The 11,910-nt window shown below is 41.4% G+C and overlaps 1 protein-coding gene across 10 annotated transcripts in view; it reads right to left on the bottom strand.

The window, feature by feature from the left end:
* baz2ba (bromodomain adjacent to zinc finger domain, 2Ba) overlaps positions 1–11,910 on the bottom strand; it is a 312,926-nt gene that overhangs the window by 34,801 nt on the left and 266,215 nt on the right. The gene's annotated exons all lie outside the window — the stretch shown is intronic.

The following is an 11,910-nucleotide window of genomic DNA, read 5'->3' on the forward strand; positions in this document are numbered from 1 at the left end:
AACCAGTGGCGGATATGAAAGGTTTGCTTTGGGCCCTGACTGGAGGTGAAAGGGGAAGGTGTAGGGACAGGTGTAGCACTTCCTGTGGTTGTGGGGCAAGGTGCCGAGTGTGGTGGAGGTAGTGGGGAGTGTGGAGCGGATGAGGGAGTCGCGGAATGAGCGGTCCCGATGAAAGGCAGACAGGGGTGGGGAGAAAATATCTCTTTGGTCGCGGGGTCGGATTGTAGGTGGCGGAAAATGATATGCTGGATGTGGAGGTTGGTGGGGTGGTATGAGAGGAACAGGGGATTCGATTTTTATTGGGAGGAGGGGGTTTGAGGGCAGAAGTGCGGGAAATGCAAGAGATGCAGCTGTGGGCATTTTTGATCGCAGGATGGGATGGGGTGGGGGGTGGTGGTGGTGGTGGGGTGTTGTGCATCCTTGAAATAGGAAGATTACTGGGATGTCCAGGAATGGAACACTGCATCTTGGGAGCAGATGCGGCAGAGGCAGAGAAAATAACAGTAAGGAATCGCATTCTTGCAGCAGGGTGGGTGAGAGGGGTTGAAGAAGGGTCCCAACCCCGAAATGTCAACTTTCCTGCTCCTCTAATGCTGCCAGGCCTGCTGTGTTTGTTCCGCTCCACACTGTGTTATCTCTGACCTCAGCATGTGCATTTCTTGCTAGCTCAGAGTGGACACCAGGATGTTTCCTCTTGTGGGGGAGACTAGAATTAGGAGATGAAGTTTAAGAATAACAGGTCTCCCCGTCAAGCCAGAAATTAGGACAAACTCTCCTCACAGGATCATTAAGAAGCGGAATTCTCTTTCCCCAGAGAGCAGTGGTGGGATGTTTATTCATTCGAAGAGGAGCTAGGCAAATTTTGGATAAACAAAGGGTTATGGAATATATATAAGAAGGTGGCATTGAGACCACAATCAGACCTGCATTGATCCTGTCAAAAGGTGGAGCAATCACAAAGGTTCAAAAGCCTATTCCTTGTCCACAGAACTATGATCCTCAAATGAATAGATTATTTATTGGATCATCATACACAGATAATCAACTGATATTCGAATTGTGCTAGCCCTACAAAGATGGAGTCTGGGATGGCTGGGTCAGGAAAACACCAGGCAGACTTATTAGGCAGAAATATTCTTGCTGCCAGTGAAGTTTCTCGGAAAACAGTCAGATGCTTGCTCAACAGAGGCACACAGTCAACTGCACGTTAACTTTCCAATTAGGAATGATTTAGAGGGCTCACTTGTGTTTTGCCAGGGACAAAGCAGCCTCCACTGCAAGCAGTTGCTTTAATGAAAACAGCCATTACTCCAAAGAGGAGCTACAGGCATGAAAGAGGAGCCTTGTGGGTCCAAGAATGTATTTGCAGGAGTTTCCAAGTGGATCAGCATGCTCCCTTTGGTTTTATTTTTAAATTTCACCCAGAGCTCTATGTTCACATTTCTAAGGTTTTAGATTAGATTCGTGGCTCGGGTTGTGGATGTTGTGGTTGGTTGGCTCGCCGTTCCGCAGACGTTTCATTACCCTGCTGGGTAACATCATCAGTGCAGCCTCCAAAGATCCAACCAACCACTACATGTTCACATTACACCTCCTGTCACTATGATTCCCTTTTCTCTAACTGCACCGTTAAGGCTCTAGAACTGCTTGCCCTCTGAGTGGACTGATAGTATCACTAGCCCATACACCGTCTTTAATAGGACAGATAAACAACATAGCACACCCCTGCTAGTATGGCCCCCTGCAAGTGCTGGTTTGGGACTCCTGCTCAAGGAACACCCAATGGAAATTCCTGCCCCAGCGTTTTGTGGTTCACAGTACAGATTACTGTTGTCGAACAAAAACCTCATAAGACAGGTTCCTCATACTTAAGTGCTGCCTCTATTATTAATGAAAGTGAATTCACAGCATGTACACATCATACAGAATCAGTTGCAGGATGACTTAGTAGCAAAATGACAAGCATATGAGGAGAAATATGTGACAGAAATACACATCCTCCCAGAAATGCAGCAATTAATTTTGTGCTCTCAACATTTGGATTTTCTCATTCAACACGCTTTCATGTTTATTCCTACAATGCTAAATTTTTAGTTATAAAGCCCATGCAGAGTCCCACTATTCAAAAACCTTGCCTCTGATGTACACTTTACTCTTATTAAATGAGTTGGGTAGAATAGGATGGTAACTGTTATATAATGCAGAAATTGTTCAGGAAAAGAATAGAGCTTCAGGTGCTATCTGTGAGCAACCAACAATGATGTTTTCTTATCAAGATATGCTAAAGATAATTTTCACTTCCATCTGGACAACTGCATGACAATTATTCAGGTTCCACAAAGGACAGAACCCCTCAAGGTAAGTTAAGGCATTGTGTTCCAGATGCAACTTGATTGGTCAATCTATTCGACGTTAGCCAAAATACATGTTATTTTTACAGTACAGTTAGAATATAAACAAAATAAAAGAAATGGGTTAACTGTAACTGTATCAAAATGCTTAACAAAACAATATATACATTAACTACTAATTAACTGTTCCAATATAGTAACATCCAATAAACACACCCACACCAAAGGCAAATTCAGTAAAATAGATTGTCTCACATGCAATCTAGCAGCAGGAAGAGAACCTCAGCTTTTAGCTGTAACAAAGAGAGGAATAAAAGCTTCTACATCCAGCATCAAGACCCCAGCAACTGCAGAAATCTAAAACTAAAAATCACGGTTTTGTGGGAGCTTGACCTCACCCATTCAGGCTGCCTTGCTGTTCCAACTTTGAAAAATACCCCAAGGCCTCACAAGCAGTTTACTTTATTGGCTTTGAGCAGACCAGTTGGTACTTCTGTCTCAACCTTTCTTCATTAAAAATACCAGAACAAAATACATCTTTTCGAGCCATAGTATCGTCACAAGTTAAACATTCTGAAGCACAACTAAAACTTTCCATTGTGGTTTCAGGTCTCACAAAGAACTAAAAGGAAAACATAATCTTATAAACAAACAAAGCAAAGCTGTATTATTGTCGGGTGAAATGGCAGAATACATTTGTCTTATACCATGCTAAGCAAAACAGACCAAATGGAAATATGAAAGACTTATCCAAGGGAAATCCATAACAGTTTCACAAGTATGCACTTGAATAGCGCAAAAACACTGTGACAATTCTGCAATCAAGCTCAGTCTCTCACTTTGGAAAACTATACCATTAGACATAGAATATATTCATTTGCAAAAATGTTTCTATAATGTCTACAGTGCCCAGACGTACTTTCAATTTAGAACTTGTTGGGCCCACTTTCCTTGTCTAAGGATGGTAATTGCTGCTTGATATTGAATTCTTTGCCACAGTGTAGGTATTTCAAGTTAGAGGAATAGCCCTCACAATAGCTGCTGAAAGAGTAGTACAGAATTGTTTTCAGCATTTCCGTAGTCCCTAGCATCTGATTCACATATGTTATTAAAAAGGCAGAGATCAAAAGACAACAGCGGCACCGAGTAGTAAATGACATGAAACTATTTCAACACCCTCCATCAAACCAGAGGACAAACTGATCAATACTGCTTAACAGGCCTGTATGCATCTGAGCCACATGGCTTTAGTTGCTTTTGTTACTTGAACTGCACCTCTTTACAGCACAAGAGTTAATTACTTGCTCTGCAAGTGATTGCCAGTTGACATGCTTGAAAAATTCAATGGTGTTATAAGGCCACATGAAGTTAAGATACATTGCCATTAACAATGGCACATGCAATTCAGAGGAATAACCAATACAGAACAGTGCACTGGCTTCAAACCAGCAAAATGTTGAAATTAAGGATCCATGTTAGATCAATAGTGAAGTGCAAAATAACATAGGTAAACTAGCTGCCATTTAAAGGGGCCCACAGCGGACAGTTTGAAAAACATATACCCAAATTGTAAGGTTTCAAAGTTACCACCAGATAAGTTCTGATGTTCTCTCGGAGTGAAATTAAAGCAAAGCACTGCAGATGTTAAATATTGGGGGAAAAATGTACTGGAGAAACTCAGCAGCATCTAGATAGAGAAATAGAGTTAATGCTTCATGTCCAACATGAGTCTTACTGTTTTTATTGTCTATGTGTGACTTTCATCTACATTAGGCTTGAGGCTAAGTTCATACAATATATAGGGTACTCTGGTTGGGGGAAAATTATCTTCATTCTGAAAGACACCACCTTTGGTATCACTATTCAGTGCATTCTTGTCAGAGATACTAATGGAATGGGAGGGAGACAATATTTTCATGAGCTGAATCTGAAGCAGCAGTTCAGGATGCTACAATGTTTCTACCTGGCCTGTGGTGGCACGTTATGTAATTGTAATTGGGATCATCCAATAAGAATTTAGTTGATTTAGAATAAATTCTATTGTTCTTCAATGATTGCATTGTGCCCTTTGAATTCCTTTCTCTCCCAAGGTGACAATGAGCTGGTGCTCTTTCAACTGAATTATATCAGGACACTATAAGTTAACCTGAGGTTTCTTAGGGTGTTAAAAAGAGAAAATATTTGAGCTACTGAGTGGAGAATTCCAACACATTAAAATATGCTAACAATTGGTGTGTTCGCCTAACAAACACCAGGAAAGTTAGATTTTTTTGATATTTTACAACTTTTCTTCAATGTTGTGATGTTAATTTTGTTTAAGATTCAGGGTATCTGATGTAGAAGATAATGGCAAGACATCAGACAGAAATTGAGATGTGGTAATTTCAACATGTTGTAGTGCTAGGAAGGAAGAAGTTTGAATTGCGGATCCTCCACGTTAAGAAAGTTGGTTATCTAAGGTAAAATCAGAAACATGATATGCCAAAAAATAGGAAAAAGGAAGAGCATGATATAGATTGATGGGGCGGCACAGTAGTTAGCACTGCTGCCTCAGAGGGCCAGGGACATAGGTTCAATTCCACTCTTGGGTGATTGTCTGTGTGGAGTTTGTACGTTCGCCCTGTGTCTGCGTGGGTTTCCTCTGGGTGCTCCCATTTCCTCCCACAGTCCTAAGATGTGCGAGTTAGGTGGATTGGCCATACTAAATTGTCCACACATCCAGGGATGTGATTAGCCATAGGAAATGCAGCATTAGAGCAGGGGTGTAGGCATGGAAGGGCTGCTCTTCTGAGGGTCAGTGTAAAACTTGATGGGCTGAATGGCCTGCTTCCACACTGTTGGAATTCTATGGATGATGTTGCTCTTGCTAACTATCTTTGTTAACAAATTTTTGATTAACACATTTACACCAACATAGCTCTGTTCAGAACTTGATTTCAACAAAGCTGACAAATACAATTACTTGCAGTTATATAATACCTTCAAGGTTCAACAATTATAACAAGCTGGTTCACAGAAATTTAAGGAAAACAATAAACACCATGGCACAGAAGGGGTGACAAAGTTTAATTTAAGGTGTTGGTTTCAAAGCTCTTAAAGAAAAGGAGGGATAAGCCCGGGGAATTAGGAATATACTTCCTGAGCATCAAACAGTTAGAATGCGGGTAAGGCTGCAAAAATGGTTAAGCAAGCAAGGAAACAGTTCAAGGTGAGTATTTTAGATTTAAAGTGGTAAATCCAATTTAAGGCCAGAAAGGCAATGGTGTCATTGCATCCACAGTAGTGAACAGCCAGCAGTTTATTTTGCATAACACTAGTGTAATTGATTGTAGGACTCGGAGGGATAAAACATCAGGGTCGTTGTCAAATTGAATACCTTTTGTGACTATGAATTAGGGTCATTTTAATGCCTTAGCACAAGCTAAAACCTGATGCATGCCTCCAAACATGGAGTTATGTGAAAGATGAAAACAGATTTGGGAGGCAACAAAACATTCAAGGAAAAGAAGGTTGGAAATGAGCTATTAGTCTGCAAGTTGACAAGCTAGCAAGCTTCACATGGCCAGGAAGGAGAGATCATATCCAGAAGGAAACACAGCCAGAATAAGCAGATAATTCAGGGAATTTGGAGGCAGCGTGGGAACAGAACAAGTAAATCTTCCTTTTCTTCCTCCATTTTAGAAGATTAAAATTCTGCAGTCTAGTGAAAAGGTTAATAAGGTAGCTGTCTCAGCTCACTGAGGGACAGTTATGGGCCTTAAGAAGTGTTGATTACTATTGAAGCTTAACTAGTATTGTCATCTCAGCTCTACTTAAGAGAGGGTCTGTTGAAAGCAGTAGTCAGTTTCGCATTGTTGGGAAGGTAGAGATGACATGCAGAGACAGTATATAGTTTGGGGAATTTGTAAGCAGTGTGGCAATTCAGTACAGAAGGGAAGAAATGCTTTTGCTTCTGAGGAAGAGTCACTTGACTTGAAACATTAACTCTGATTTTTCTCCACAGACGCTGCCAGACCTGCTGGGCTTTTCCAGCAATTTCTGTTTATGTTTTTGTTGCAGTTTGCTTGTTGTTTATGATTCATAGCTTGTAAGATGTTTTTTTCAATCAGGATAAATTGAAGCAGAGCATCAGGGATCCAGCACAAAAGAGTGGTATCACAGGTAATGCCTAAGTTCATTGTGGGTGATAGCTACTAATTTGACTATTATTGGTTACTTTCAGACTGAAGGTAAACAGGGGAAATATTTACAGGTTACAAATGCAAAGACCAGGTTTGCATGTTTTAGAAATCAGATTAAGAGGTAAGAAAATAAAATAGAGATGCAGCGTCAGCCAATGTGTTGCTGCACAATGTGGGAGCTGGTGGACTCTACTGTGTTTCACAGGGGCCACCTCTGCAGTAAGTGTCAGTTGCTTAAGGAATTATGGCTCAGAGTTTCCTGGATGCTGTGTTTTAGGATGCAGTCACACCTCTTAGATTACCAACCCCAAATTCCATCGGGGTCAGGGGTAGGAGGGTAAGTGAAGTAGGTAGGGGGATTCAGAAGGTAATGCTGGAAGAGCCTCAGCCATTGAGCTTGTCTAACATTAGCATCGTGGTACAGAGAGCCATTCAAGAGGGAAAAGAGCAATATCATTCTAGTTGGGGATAGTATAGTCAAGAGAATAGATGCTGTTTTCTGTGACCGGGATCGAGAGTCACAAAGGCTGTGTTGTCTGGCTGGTACCTGGATTTAGGACATCTCATCTGGGCTGCAGAGGAACTTACAGTGGGAGGGAAAAGATCCAGTTGTCGTGGTCCACATAGGTACCAACGATATAGGTCAAAGAGGAAACAGGTTCTGCTGAGGGAATATGAGCAGCCAGGGGTGAAATGAAAAAGCAGAACTAAAAAAGGCATTAATCTCTGGACTACTACCTAAACCACAAACAAATTTGTACAGGGTAAAAAAAGTAAATGCATGGTTCAAAGATTGGTGTGGGAGAAACAGGTTTAGATTCATTGGAATTTGGCACTAGTGCTAGGGAAGGAAGGAAGTGTTCTGACAGGACTGGCTCGATCTGAATCATGCTAGGACCAGAGTCCCAGTACAACCAGGGCTTTAAACTAAATAGCGGGTTGGGGCGAGGTTCAATTGTGTGGAAAATTATGGACAAAGTTAAGGGACTAAGGGGCTCAGTAGAGATTATTCAAGTTCCTAGAAGTAGTAATTGGACAGAGTATGGCATAGGTCAGGAATCTAACTTCAGGCACAGAAGATAACAGGAAATCTATGAGAAGGGGGGCAGTCAACAAAGGACTGAGGGTGTTGTACTTAAATAGTGTACAAAACAAGGTAAATGAGCCTGTACTGCAGATTGAAATTGGCAGGTACAATATCGTGGGTATCACGGAGATGTGGTTGCAAGGGGAGCAATACTGGGAACTAAATATCTAAGGATACAGGTTCTAGCAAAAAGGACAGTTAGATAGGTCAGGGTTGCCTTGTCAGTAAGCAATGAAATTAAATCAATGGCAAGCAGTAATAAAGAGTTGGAATCTGTGTGGGTAGAGTTGAGTAATCAAGGTAAAAAGATCTTAATGGGAGTTGAGAACAGGGGTCTGAGCAATAATTAGGAAGACAGGCAGAAATAAAGTGGAGATGGAAATGGCACGTAAGAAAGGCACTATTACAATAATCATGGGAACTTCATCATGCAGTTCAAGTGGGAAAATCAGGCTGGTAATGGGTCTTAATAAAAAGGAATTTGTGGAATGTTACAAGATGATTTCTTTGGACAACTTGTGGTAAAGCCCACTAGGGAGCAGGCAATTCCGGATTTGGTGATGTGTAATAAGACAGACTTAATAATGGAGCTCAAGGTGAAGGAATCCTCGGGGGCAGTGACCATAATGACAGAATTCACCCTGCAGTTTGAGAGTAAGAAGCTGGAATCAGACAAAATGGTGTTACAATGGAGTAATGGTAACAACAAAGACATAAGACAGGAGCTAGCAGGATTGATTTGAAGGGGTCCTAACAAGAATGACAGTGGAGCAGCAACGGCAGGAGTTTCTGGGGTCAATGTGAAGGCACAGCAGAAATTCATCCAAAGGAAGAAGAAACATATGAAGGGAAAAACAAGGCAACCGCGGCTGGCAAGGGAAGTCAGGGACAGCATAAAAGCAAAAGAGAAAGCATACAATGTGGTGAGGTTTAGTGGGAAGCCAGAGGATTGCGTAGCCTTTAAAAACCAGCAAAGGACAACTGAAAAAAAAAGTGGGGGAGAAGACAAAATACGGTGGTCATCTAGGTAGTAATATAAAAGAAGATTGCAAGAATTTTTTTTAAAAGGTATCTAAAAAGTAAGAGTAGACATTGGACCACTGGAAAATGAGGCTGGAGAAGTAGTAATGGGGAACAAAGAAATGGCGGAGAAACTGAATAGGTACTTTGCATCAGTCTTCACAGTGGAAGACACCAGCAGCTTACCAGAACTTCAGCAGAGTCAGGGAATAGAGGTGAGCGTAACAGCCATCACTGAGGAGAAGATGCTGAGAAAGCTGGAGGTTCTGAGGGTGGATAAATCACCTGGACCGATTGGACTACACCCGAGGATCTTGAGGAAATAGCTGAGGATATTGAAGAGGAATTGGTGATGTTTCAGGAATCAGTGGAGTCAGGGAGAGTCCCAGAGAGCTGAAAAATGGCTAATTTAACATTCCTGTTTAAGAAAGGAGGTAGGCAGAAGACAGGAAATGGAAGGTTAGTTAGCCTGACCTCAGTCTCGTAAGATTTTAAAGAGTCCATTGTTAAGGAGGAGACTGCAGAGTACGTTAAAGTACATGGGAAAAATAGGGCTGAGTCAGCATGCTTCATTAAGGGGAGGTCATGCCTGCCAAATCTGTTAAAATTCTTTAAGGAGATACCGAGCAAGTTAGACAAAGGAAAGCCAGTGTGTGATATATTTGGATTTCCAGAAGGCCTTTGACAAGGTGCCACACAGGAGGTTATAAGATAACAATCCATGGTGCTAGGGGCAAGGTCCTGGCACGAACAGAGGACTGACTGACTGGCAGAAGGCAAAGTGGGGATATAAGGGTATTTTCCAGGATGGTAGCCAGTGACTAACCGAGTTCTGCAGGGGACCACTGTCAATCTGGATGAAGGAACTGAGGGCACTGTTTCTAAGTTCACAGGTGACACAAAGGTAGCTGGAGGGACAGGTAATGTTGATGAAGTGGGAGGCTGCATAAGGACTTAGACAATTGAGGAGAATAGGCAAAGTGGCGGCAATGTGGAAAAGTGTAAGGTTATGCACTTTGGTAGGAAGAAGAGGCATAGGCTATTTTCTAAAAAGGGGAAAGGGTTTGGAAATCGGAAGCACAAAGGGAGTCCTAGTTGAGGATTCTGAAGGTTAACATGCAGGTTCAGTTAGCAGTTAGGAAGGCAAATGCAATGTTTGCATTCATTTCAAGAGGGCTAGAATACGAGAGGAGATTTGTATTGCTGAGGCTGTATAAGGCTGTGGTCAGACCACATTTGGAATATTGCGAGCAATTTTGGGCCCTGAATCTAAGGAAGAATGTGCTGGGATTGGAGGGCATTCAGAAGAGGTTTACGAGAATGATGCTGAGATAAAGAGGTTACCATATGAAGGCGGTTGAGGACTCCGGGTCTGTACTCGATGGAATTTAGAAGAAAGAGGGGGGATCTCATTGAAAATTAGCGAACACGAGAGGCCTGGATAGAGTGGACATGGAGAAGATATTTTCTACTAGTAGGAAAGACCAAGAACTGAGGGCAAAGCCTTAGAGTGAAGGGACGACCCTTTAGAACTGAGATAAGGAAGAATTTCTTCAGCCAGAAGGTGGTTAATCTGTGGAAATCATTGCCACAGATGGCTGTGGAGCCCAAGTCATTGACTGCATTTAAGGCAGAGAAAAATCTTTCATTGGTAAGGGGATTAAGGATTATGGGAAAAAAGCAGGAGAATGGGGTTGAGCAACCTATCAGCCATGATCAAATGGCAGAGCAGATTCAATGAACTGAATGGCCTAATTCTGCTCCAATATGTTATTGTCTTAAGCTAGTCCTTTTTAGGAAGGGTTGAAAAAGTTTGAATTAAAGAGGGAGCAGAATATGTGAAGATGAAATCATTTATTATGTCAATCAACTTATGAGAAGGCAAACAAAGTAGGATCATTAGCTGTCTAATGAGAATGGGACCAAAACACCAAGAAATGATTCTTGTGGACAACATACGCTGAGAAAGGGATCATAATGACAAATGGAAAATTAATAGAGAAGCTTACTCTGGTTCTTATGTGGCTCTCTAAAAAACATGTTAGCCCCTAAGAAGAACTGATGTTTTCAAGCCAAACCTCGGTGTCAATTGGACCCAAACTATAGTTGATCAGATTAGATCAGTCCCTTTTATGCAAAAAACAAAATACTAACTGTAAATAATATTTACGCTACTAGTGCCACTCTCAAACTGTCTCCCCTTGACAGCCTATGACATTACCATTGTTGAATCCCACATTAACATCCTGGGGCTACCACTGGCCAGGAATGAAATTGAACCAATCATAGAAATACTGTTGCTGTCACAGCAAGTCAGAAGCACCACCGACACACTGGCAACAACGTTTTACCACCGATAACATGCCAAGACAGCACTGGCCATGACACCTTTGACAGCACTTTTCACATCCGCGACCCCTATCACCTAGGACGACAAAGGCAGAAAATGTATGGGACACCGCTACTTGAAAACACACCATCCTGGCTTTAAACAATATAGGTGTTCCTTCATTGTTCTTGGGTCAAAATCTTGGAATTTCTTCCAAAGTAGCATTGTGGACACAAACACATCACACAGACAACAGTAGTTCAAGACTCTACTTCACCAACACCTTCTCAAGAGCAATTAGGGTTGAGCAACAGATTTCACCTCAGCAATATTGCCAAAATACGGGGACGACCTTGAAAACTGGAAATTCTGTGAAAAACTGACAGTGAGCAAAAATATTAGAAAATAAAAAGCATATCCGATCAAAACCACCGCAAAAGATTATGTATGTCACAATATTATAAGGTATTCTCCTATCTCTATTTTTTGTTCCAAATCTCATCAAATGGCATTTGTAAGCAAAAAGTGAAAGAATGTAAGGACACACGTTCCTTGCCTTGTCAACTAATCGATAAGATGGTATCCAATCTGATCTTGAATGAATTCTCTGTTTTAAAAAAGTGCTGTACACTTTAACTGGGACTTCATTCCTGGTTAAGATACATTAGAATTAATCTATGGATAAAGTTAGATATAAAACAAAATATTTAATTTTTCCACATCTGCATCTTGTGATTTGCTCAAAATAAAATTTCAAGCCATTTCTTTCTGCTTTGCAAGAATACCAAGAATAACAAATTCCCAATGGCCTTATATAGTCAACTAAAATAATGTAGGTCCTCCTTAATTATTCTCTAAATAATGAGCTCCTGATAACAACCAAGAAACCAGGAGAAAACAGGAATCTTAGATGAGGAGATAGTAGGAACTGCAGATGCTGGA

Source organism: Rhincodon typus, chromosome 7 (assembly GCF_021869965.1).
Source record: "Rhincodon typus isolate 14 chromosome 7, sRhiTyp1.1, whole genome shotgun sequence".
Classification (NCBI taxonomy): Eukaryota; Metazoa; Chordata; class Chondrichthyes; order Orectolobiformes; family Rhincodontidae; genus Rhincodon; species Rhincodon typus.